This window comes from Scyliorhinus canicula, chromosome 17 (assembly GCF_902713615.1).
Source record: "Scyliorhinus canicula chromosome 17, sScyCan1.1, whole genome shotgun sequence".
In the NCBI taxonomy this organism is placed as follows: Eukaryota; Metazoa; Chordata; class Chondrichthyes; order Carcharhiniformes; family Scyliorhinidae; genus Scyliorhinus; species Scyliorhinus canicula.
In genome coordinates this window covers 121,725,770-121,736,101 of record NC_052162.1, presented here as the reverse complement: position 1 = coordinate 121,736,101, position 10,332 = coordinate 121,725,770, and the positions used below count along the sequence as shown (strand labels likewise).

Below are 10,332 nucleotides of genomic sequence, written 5' to 3'. Positions count from 1 at the left end.
AGTTCTTGAATATGGACCAGTCCACTGACTCCAAGCAGTCGCTTAGGAGCTCTTCCTTTGCCTCAGACCAGCATTTGCACAACCGTCTTAACCGGATTCTCCCGTTCAGTTTCTGCTTGTATGCCGGGAGCACCATCTTGTGGTCCGATTTTCCGAAGTGCAGTCAGGGATGGATCATCAGGCGCCCTTGATGTTTGTGTAGCAGTGGTCAAGGATGTTGGGGCCCCTGTTGGGACGGAGATGTGGTGGTGGAATTTTGTCTGTACAGTCTCGAGGTTGGCCTGGTTAAAGTCCCCGGCCACGATGAACAAGGCCTCCGGGTATTCTGCATCATTATTATTTATAGCGGTTACAATTCATCAAGCACCTTCTTCACTTCCGCCTAGGGTGGGATGTAGACCACTGTGATGATGGCAGAAGTGAACTCCGTGGAAGGTAGTATGGACGGTACTTCACAGTCGGGTATTCCAGGTCCGGGGAGCAGTAATTCACCAGGGTCGCCACGACCGAGCACCAGGAGGAGTTGATGAGAAGAAAAATCCCTCCACCCACTCCAGGTTCAGTCCTGGATGTGATTAACAGCAGGAATAATAGCAGAATCTAACCCAACAGCACTTGTGAACCCTTTGGTGTCTCAGCATGTTGGACGACTGAGTGAAACCCTCCCCACAGTGAGAGCAGGTGAATGGCCTCTCCCCGGTGTGAACTTGCTGGTGTCTCCGCAATGTGGATGACGTTCTAAATGTCTTTGTGCAGTGAGAGCAGTTGAACAGTTTCTCCTCAGTGTGAATGCGCTGGTGGGACATCAGTACCCGAGAGCTTTTAAACCCACTCCCACAGTCAGAGCATTTAAAGGGTCTCTCATTGGTGTGAGTGACATTGTGGCTCAGGAAGTGATGATCGAGTGAATCTTTTCCCAGTTGGAGAGGTGAATGGGCTCTCCCCGGTGTGACCTCGCTCGTGTCTCATCAGGTTAGATGAGGTTCTAAAGCTCTTTGTGCAGTGAGAGCAGCTGAACGGTCTCTCCTCAGAGTGAACGCGCTGGTGGGACATCAGTAGCCGAGAGCTTTTGAAACCCCTCCTGCAGTCAGAGCATTTAAAGGGCCTACTCGTGGTGTGAGTGACATTGTGTTTCCGCAGGCTAGATAATTCACTGAATCCCTTATCACACACAGTGCAGATGAATGGCTTCTCCCCGGTATGAACTCGCTGGTGTTTCTGTAGGCTGGATAACCGAGCAAATCCCTTATCACACACAGTGCAGAGGAATGGCTTCTCCCCGGTGTGAACTCGCTGGTGTGTCCGCAGGTTGGATAACTGAGTGAATCCGTTCCCACAGTCAGAGCAGGTGAATGGCCTCTCCCCAGTGTGAACTCGTTCGTGTCTCCGCAGGTTGCCAATCTCACTGAATCCCTTTTCACACTGAGAGCAGGTGTAAGGCCTCTCTCCAGTGTGAACTCGTTCGTGTGTCTGCAGGTTGCCAATGTCAGTGAATCTCATATCACACTGAGAGCAGGTGAAAGGCCTCTCCCCAGTGTGAACTCGCTCGTGTCTCCGCAGGTTGCCAATGTTAGTGAATCTCTTTTCACACTGAGAGCAGGTGAAAGGCCTCTCTCCAGTGTGAACTCGTTCGTGTTTCCGCAGGTTGCCAATCTCACTGAATCCCTTTTCACACTGAGAGCAGGTGAAAGGCCTCTCTCCAGTGTGAACTCGTTCGTGTCTCCGCAGTTTGCCAATGTCAGTGAATCTCTTTTCACACTGAGAGCAGGTGAACGGTCTCTCTCCAGTGTGAACTCGTTCGTGTTTCCGCAGGCTACCAATGTCAGTGAATCTCTTTTCACACTGAGAGCAGGTGAACGGCCTCTCTCCAGTGTGAATGCGTTGGTGCCTTGCCAGCTCCTGTGGGGTTGGGAATCCCTTCCCACAATCCTCACATTTCCTTGGTTTCTCCATGATCCGGGTGATCTTGTGTCTCACCACGTTGGATGATCAGTTGAAGCTTCGTCCACACACAGAACACCTATACGGTCTCTCACTGCTGTGAATGGTGTGATGTTTTTTCAGGCTGTGTAACTGGTTAAAGCTCTTTCCACAGTCAGTGCTCTGGAACAGTCTCACACGGGTGTGTGTGTCTCAGTGTCTTTTCCAGACACACTGATGTTTAAAATCTCTTGAAGCAGACAGAATAGATAAACTTTTCTCCTTCTCGATTCAAACGCAGATGATCCCAAGACTCGAATGACTCAGTCTGTTCTTGACCGGATATTTACTTTGAGATATCGGCCTCAAACTCCTCTCGTTCGAACTTCCTGCAATCAGATTTTACAATAGTAATCATAGTTAGTACAGGATAGAAACTCAGAACAGACAATTCTAGTTTCCATCGAACATTCTTCCTCTGTCTTTCCCTGAAATGCTCTGAATCTCAATCCCACAGACTCTCTCTCCATTCTCACTCTGCTGTATCTAATATTCACCCTCCCAATTCTCCTGAAGATGCTGATTCAGGCTGAGTGACAGATCCATGCTCACTGCTTCCTGTCCTGGACACAGAGACCTGAAAATCTTCATGCAAGCTGCCAGAAAGATATATGTCTATATTACTGGATGAAAAATGTGTGTAATATACAGACTGTATTCATTTACTTTCCCTCCCAATTTTCCTGAAGGTGCTGGTCAACAAATCTAAACTCACTAAAACCTGTACAAGAGGAGAGAATCTCCATATCAGGACATTTACTGATCAGAGATGGGGAAATTCTGAGGAAGAATTTTATTTAGTCATGGAGTGGACATGACAGGGAACTCACTGCCCACAAGGGTTGTGGAAGTCCAGATGATCAATAATTTAAAATAAAGTAGGATGGTCACTTGAAGAAAATAAACTTGCAGGGGAACAGGGATATCGGGGGGGGGGGGGGGGGGGGGGGTGGAATGGGACTGACTGGATTGCTGTACAGAGAGTCAGACATTGACTTGAGTTCCCAAATGGATTCTGTCAGTGCTGCAATGACTGTCTGACTGGAAATATATAATGTGGGTACAGTACTATATAACAAAACTAGAACTAATAATACATGTATTTCATTACAGAATAATCAATAATATAGAACATAGAACAGTACAGCACAGGCCCTTCGGCCCTCAATGTTGTGCCGAGCCATGATCACCCTACTCAAACCCACGTATCCACCCTATACCCGTAACCCAACAACTCCCCCCCCCCCCCTTAACCTTACTTTTATTAGGACACTACGGGCAATTTAGCATGGCCAATCCACCTAACCCGCACATCTTTGGACTGTGGGAGGAAACCGGAGCACCCGGAGGAAACCCACGCACACAGGGGGAGGACATGCAGACTCCACACAGACAGTGACCCAGCCGGGAATCGAACCTGGGACCCTGGAGCTGTGAAGCATTTATGCTAACCACCATGCTACCCTGCTGCCCCTGGTATACCATATAAGTATACTAGACATATCTCTGTCCATTCTTAAATTTTTAAGAATTAATTTACAGGATGTGGACAATGCTGGTTAGGCCAGCATTTATTGCCTATCCCCAGTTACCCTTCCGAAGTAGTGGTGAGTTGCCTTCTTGAACTGCTGCAGTCCTTGAGGTGCAGGTACATCCCCTGTGCTGGTTTTTAAATTTTTAAAAATCAATTTAAAGTACCCAATTAATTATTTTCCAATTAAGGGGCAATTTAACGAGGCCAATCCACCTACCCTGCACATCGTTGGGCTGTGGGGGCAAAACCCACGCAAACACAGGGAGTGTGTGCAAACTACACATGGACAGTGACCCAGAGCCGGGATTGAGCCTGGGACCTCTGTGCCGTGAGGCAGCAGCGCTTACCACTGCTCCACCATGCTGCCCTACATCCCCTGTGCTGTTAGGGAGGGAATTCCAGGATCCCTGGAGGTTTGGGAGGCCGAGGGCTCGGGAGTACTCTTTTTTCTCCCACGTACACAGGGTTTATTCCCGCATTGATTTTTTTGTCCTGAGTAGGGGGCTGGTCCCGAGGGTGGAGGATGCCGAATATTCGGCCATAGCAATTTCGGACCGTGCTCCGCATTGGGTGGATCTGGAGATGGGGGAGGTGCGGGACCAGCGCCCGCTTTGGCGTCTGGACGTGGGGCTGTTGGCTGATGAGGAGATGTGCAGGAGGGTCCGGGGATGTATTGAGAGGTACCTCGAGGCCAATGATACTGGGGAGGTCCGGGTGGGGATGGTGTGGGAGGCTCTGAAGGCAGTGATTAGGGGGGAGCTGATCTCCATCCGAGCGCATAGGGAGAGAGGGGAAGAGGAGGGAGAGGGAGAGACTGGTGGGGGAGCTGCTGAGTGTAGATAGGAGGTATGCGGAGACCCCGGAGGAGGGACTGTTGGGGGAGTGGCGTAGCCTGCAGGCCAAGTTTGATTTATTGACCACCAGAAAGGCGGAGACACAGTGGAGGAAGGCGCAGGGAGCGGTCTATGAATATGGAGAGAAGGCGAGCAGGATGCTGGCCCATCAGCTTCGCAAGTGGGACGTGGCTAGGGAGATTGGTGGAGTGAAGGATAGGGGTGGGAATGTGGTGCGGCAGGGGGCAGAGGTCAATGGGGTCTTTAGGGACTTCTACAAGGAACTGTACCAGTCGGAGCCGCCGGTGGTGGGGGAAGGGAATGGAGAGCTTTTTGAACAGGCTGCGATTTCCAAGGGTGCAGGAGGAGCAGGTGGAGGGACTGGGGGCGCCGATCGAGTTGGAGGAGCTGGTCAGAGGGATTGGCCACATGCAGTCGGGGAAGGCACCAGGACCGGATGGGTTCCCGGTTGAATTTTATGAAAAATACGCGGACCTGTTGGGCCCCCTGTTGGTTCGGACCTTTAACAAGGCATGGGAGGGGGGAGTTTTGCCCCCGACGATGTCACGGGCGCTGATTTCCCTGATCCTGAAGCGAGATAAGGACCCCTTGCAGTGTGGATCATATAGGTCAATTTCACTGCTGAATGTGGATGGCAAGTTGCTGGCGAAGATCTTGGCCACTAGAATAGAGGACTGGGTGCCGAGGGTGGTACATGAAGATCAGACGGGTTTTGTGAAGGGGAGGCAGCTGAACACTAACGTGCAAAGGCTGCTAAATGTGATAATGATGCCGACGGCAGAAGGAGAGGCGGAGATTGTGGTGGCATTGGATGTAAGGCCTTCGATAGGGTTGAGTGGGGGTACTTGTGGGAGGTGTTAGAGAGGTTCGGGTTCGGGGAGGGGTTTATTAAATGGGTGAGATTGCTGTACGAGGCCCCGATGGCGAGTGTAGCGACAAATGGGAGGAGGTCCGAGTACTTCAGGCTCCACCGTGGGAGGAGGCAGGGGTGCCCCCTGTCCCCCTTGCTTTTTGCGTTGGCAATTGAGCCTCTGGCCATGGCGCTCAGAGAGTCGGGGAGGTGGAGGGGTCTGGTGCAGGGTGGGGAGGAGCACCGAGTGTCGCTTTATGCAGATGACTTGCTGCTGTATGTGGCAGACCCGGTGGGGGGAATGCCGGAGGTGATGGAGATTCTTGCTGAGTTTGGGAGTTTCTCGGGCTATAAGTTGAACCCGGGCAAGAGTGAGCTGTTTGTTGTACACCCGGGAGATCAGGAGGAAGGGATTGGTAGGCTCCCGCTAAAAAGGGCAGTGAGGAGTTTTAGGTACCTGGGGGAACCACCAGTTTGTCCCAGGGAACATTGATGGCGGGTTCCTGGGGTGGCACAGGGCGGGCATAAGAAAGTTGGGAAACCTGTTCATTGACGGGAGGTTTGCGAGCCTGGGTGAGCTGGAGAAGTTTGAGCTTCCCCCGGGGAATATGTTCAGGTACCTTCAGGTCAAGGCGTTTGCTAGGCGGCAGGTGGAGGGGTTCCCTTCGCTGCTCCCGCGGGGGGTAAGGGATAGGGTGCTCTCGGCGGTGTGGGTCGGGGATGGGAAGGTGTCTGACATCTACCAGGTGATGCAGGAGGTGGAGGAGGCGTTGGTAGAGGAGCTGAAGGCTAAGTGGGAAGTGGAGCTGGGGGAGCAGATTGAGGAGGGGACATGGGCGGACGCCCTGGAGAGGGTGAACTCCTCCTCTTCATGTGCGAGGCTTAGTCTCATCCAGTTCAGGGTACTGCACAGGGCTCATGTGTCCGGGACGAGGATGAGCAGGTTTTATGGGGATGAGGACAGGTGCACTAGGTGTTCGGGGAGCCCAGCGAACCATGCTCATATGTTTTGGGCAGATGATGGGCAGAAAAATTACTTATTGTCACAAGTATGCTTCAAATGAAGTTACTGTGAAAAGCCCCTAGTCACCACATTCCGGTGCCTGTTCGGGGAAGCTGGTACGGGAATTGAACCGTGCTGCTGGCCTGCCGTGGTCTCTTTAAAAGCCAGCGATTTAGCCCAGTATGCTAAGATACTGCCCTGAGGAACTCCTGCAGTGATGTCCTGGAGCTAAGATGATTGACCTCCAATCACCATAACCATCTTCCTTTGTGCCAGGTATGACTCCAACCAGCGGAGAATTATCCCCCGATTCCCAGACTCCAGTTTAGCTGCGGCTCCTTGATGCCATACTCAGTCAAATGCTGCCTTGATGTCAAGGGCAGTCACTCTCACCTCACTTCTGGCATTCTGCTCTTTCGTCCAAGTTTGAACCAAGGCTGTAATGAGGTCAGGAGCTGAGTGACCCTGGTGGAACCCAAACTGAGCATCCAGGAGCAGGTTATCGCAGAATAAGTGCCACTTAATAGGACCTTTGATGACTCCTTCCATCACTTTGCTGATGATGGAGAGTATTCCTACAGAGAAGTAATTGGCTGAGTTGGATTTGGCCTGTTTACGGACCCCTTAAATAAATATCAGCCATCTCCTGGGGAAACCAGCCCTTTAATTATGAACATTCGAAAAGAGACCATCCTTTTAGCCAGTCAAATGAATGTGTCAAGCTGAGGGAGCAAAGGATGCCAATGTGTTTAAGAGAGAGAGACCTGGGCCAAGCTTTCCAAAGTCTGCACCCTCCCTGGATTCACTTCCTTTCCCTTCAGTTGCTGCAAGTGACCAATTGAAGGTGAGAATGAGAAAATAAATGGAAAGGGGGAGAAAAGAAAGTGTTTTACTCACAGATGTTGGAGACAGGAGGAAGGTTTAGGCTATGTGCAGCTGATGCTCATTCACGGTTGGAGGAACAACAGCTTTGCTCGGCACAAACCTCCATGTCCAGCTTCCGCATTGAGACAATGGGGGAGCTCTGATTGGCGGAGGGGCAGAGTCTTTCCGGACCTCCAATCTTCCCATTGGTCAACATCTGAGAGGTGAGGTCAGCGGGCGTGAGCTCCACTGCGCATGCGTAGCGTCTCCCCTTCCCTCAGACACGCGCAGTCCCGGGTCAGGGGAACTGTCAGCTGGTTGCCTGGAAACCGTCTCGAAGATGTGCTGGGGGAGGGAGATCATAGGGTGGGGGCGGGGCACGCGTGTCGGCGTGTGCGACCTAATGCAGTCACGTCACCGCGGAGCGGATGGATTCCTATAGGCTGATTTAGAGAATGAGCTTTGTGATGTCACAATGTGGTTGGACAATGAGTTTCAGTCTAAAACTTCCTCCTCTGGGCAACATCTAGGAGCAAATCAATGTTTCCCCCTTTCAGAAGGTCATAAGATATAGGAGCAGAATTAGGCCATTTGGCCCATCGAGTCTGCTCTGCCATTCGATGATGGCTGATTTCATCCTGGCCTTTTCTCCACCGTTCTGAGAGGTCTCCATAACCCTTCAACCCGATTAAAAATCTGTCTAACTCTTCCCTAAATTTACTCACTGTCACAGCTCCACCGCACTCTGGGGTAGTGAATTCCACAGATTCACAGCCCTTGGGAGAAGCAGTTTCTCCTGAACTTTGTTTTGAATAGGGCAGCACTGTGGCCCAGTGGTTAGCACTGCTGTCTACGGCGCTGAGGACCTGGGTTCGATCCCTGCCCCGGGTCACTGTCTGTGTGCAATTGCACTTTCTCCCAGGTACCATGGTCGGCGCAGGCTTGGAGGGCCGAAGGGCCTGTTTCTGTGCTGTATTGTTCTATGTTTTTTTATTGTTTTTTAAATTTAGAGTACCCAATTCATCTTTTCCAATTAAGGGGCAATCTAGCATGTTCAATCCACCTACCCTGCACATCTTTTGTGTTGAGGGGGTGACACCCACGCAAACACGGGGAGAATGTGCAAACTCCCACAGACAGTGACCCAGAGCTGGGATTGAACCTGGGACCTCGGTGCCGTGAGACTGCAGTGCTGCCACTGCACCACCGTGCTCTTGTATTGTTCTATGTTCACCTCTTTCGGGACTCGTGGGAGGAAACTGGAGCACCCGGAGGAAACCCACGAAGACACGGGGAGAACGTGCAGACTCCGCACAGACAGTGACCCAAGCCGGTAATCAAACCTGGGACCCTGGTGCTATGAAGAAACAGTGCTAACCACTGTGCTACTGTATCACCCCAATATGATCCCACTAGTATTGCAGCAAGGTGGATGCCTGGATGAATCCCTTCCCACAATCAGATGAATGGCTTCTCCCCAGTGTGAATTTGCTGGTGTACAGCGAGTTGAAATGATCACCTGAACCCAGTCCCACAGTGAGAGCACCTGAATGGTCTCTCATCAGTGTGAATATGTTGATGGGACTTCAGCTCCCAGGAGCCTTCATAGCATTTTACATAGTCTGTGCATTTAAAAGGTCTCTCATCAGTGTGAACATGTTAATGGCACGTCCGTTTTCCAGAGCTTTTAAAGCCCTTCCCACAGTCCAGACATTTAAAAGGTATTTTGTCAGTGTGAACTCGCTGGTGTCTCAGCAGAGTGAATATATGAGTGAGTCCCTTCCCACACTCAGTGCAGGCAAATGGTCTCTCCCGGGTGTGAACTCGCTGGTGTGTCAGTCGGTTAGATGAATCAGTAAATTCTTTTCCACACACACAGCAGGTGAACAGCTTCTCTCCAGTGTGAACCTGCTGTTGTGTCAGCAAGTTTGATGACCAAGTAGATCCCTTCCCACACACGGAGCAGATGAATAGTCTCTCCCCAGTGTGAGTGCTTCGATGAGTTTCCAGCTCAGATGGGAAACCAAATGCCGCTCACAATCCCCACATTTCCACGGTTTCACGCCAGTGTGAATGTGCTTGTGCCTTGACAGGCCAGAAGATTGGCTGAAACCTCGTCCACACACACAACACATGTATGGTTTCTCTCCACTGTGAACAGTGTTTTTTCCTTCCATGTGAATTGATGGAATTCCCTGCCCAGTGCTCCATGTGTGGTAAATAATTTAATCTATTGTTCAACCTTCGCACACACCAGCGAATTCACACTGGAGAGCAACCATTCATCTGGTCTGTGTGTATGAAGGGATTCAGCAGTTCATCACACTTGCTGAAACACAAACGTGGTCACACTGGGGAAAGACTGTTCATCTGCTTCAAGTGTGGGAAGAGATTTACTAATTCTCCTGACCTTCCAACACACCAGCGAGTTCACACCGGGGAGAGGCCTTTCAACTGCTCCATGTGTGGGAATAGATTCACACAGTCACAAAACCTAATGAGACACAGGCGAGTTCACAAATAACTTTTGGAAGTAGATTCAGCTGAACGGATTATCTCAGTGTCAATGACAAAGAAATCAATGAGCCCCTTGCACTTGTTTGAAGTCAGGAGAGAGATTTAAGAAGATGATCATGAAGAACAGAATCTGGGTTGTCCTTACTTCCAGGAACAATCCAGAAATAGTGTTCAGTTTAGGCAGAGGAGAGCAGGGCCAGGTAAAGCTGGATGTGTTGCTGCTGCCTCTGGTAATCAACAGTTCAACCAGTTGATAAGACTGCACCAAGTGAAAAGGGAATTGGTAAGAGTGAGAAAATGGGCAGCAATGTAGGGACAGTCAGATTTACGAATGGGGAGCTGGTGGTAAGCGGATTTCAGGTCAATTGTAGAGAAGACCCGGTACTGTGCAATCTGATTGACCATATCAGAAATGCGAGGGAGCGGGTACGCGTTGAACTGCGTGCACCGATTGATGGTCTGACTGTAGTCCACGACCATCCTGTGTTTCTCCCCAGTTTCAACCACTACCACCTGGGCTCTCCAGAGACTGTTGCTGGCCTCGATAATACCCTCCTGAAGCAGCCGCTGGACTTCAGACCTGATGAAGGTCTTATCCTGGGTGCTGTACCGTCTGCTCCTGCTGGCGACGGGCTTGCAATCTGCGGTCAGATTGGCAAAGAGGGAGGGAGGCTCAACCTTGAGGGTTGCGAGGCCGCAAATGGTGAGGGGAGGTAGGGGTCTGTCGAAT

The 10,332-nt window shown here is 51.0% G+C and overlaps 1 pseudogene; it reads left to right on the top strand.

Moving 5' to 3' along the window:
- Window positions 1-9,725, top strand: part of LOC119951847 — a 46,635-nt pseudogene extending 36,910 nt beyond the window's left edge.
- Window positions 9,726-10,332: the final 607 nt, after the last annotated feature.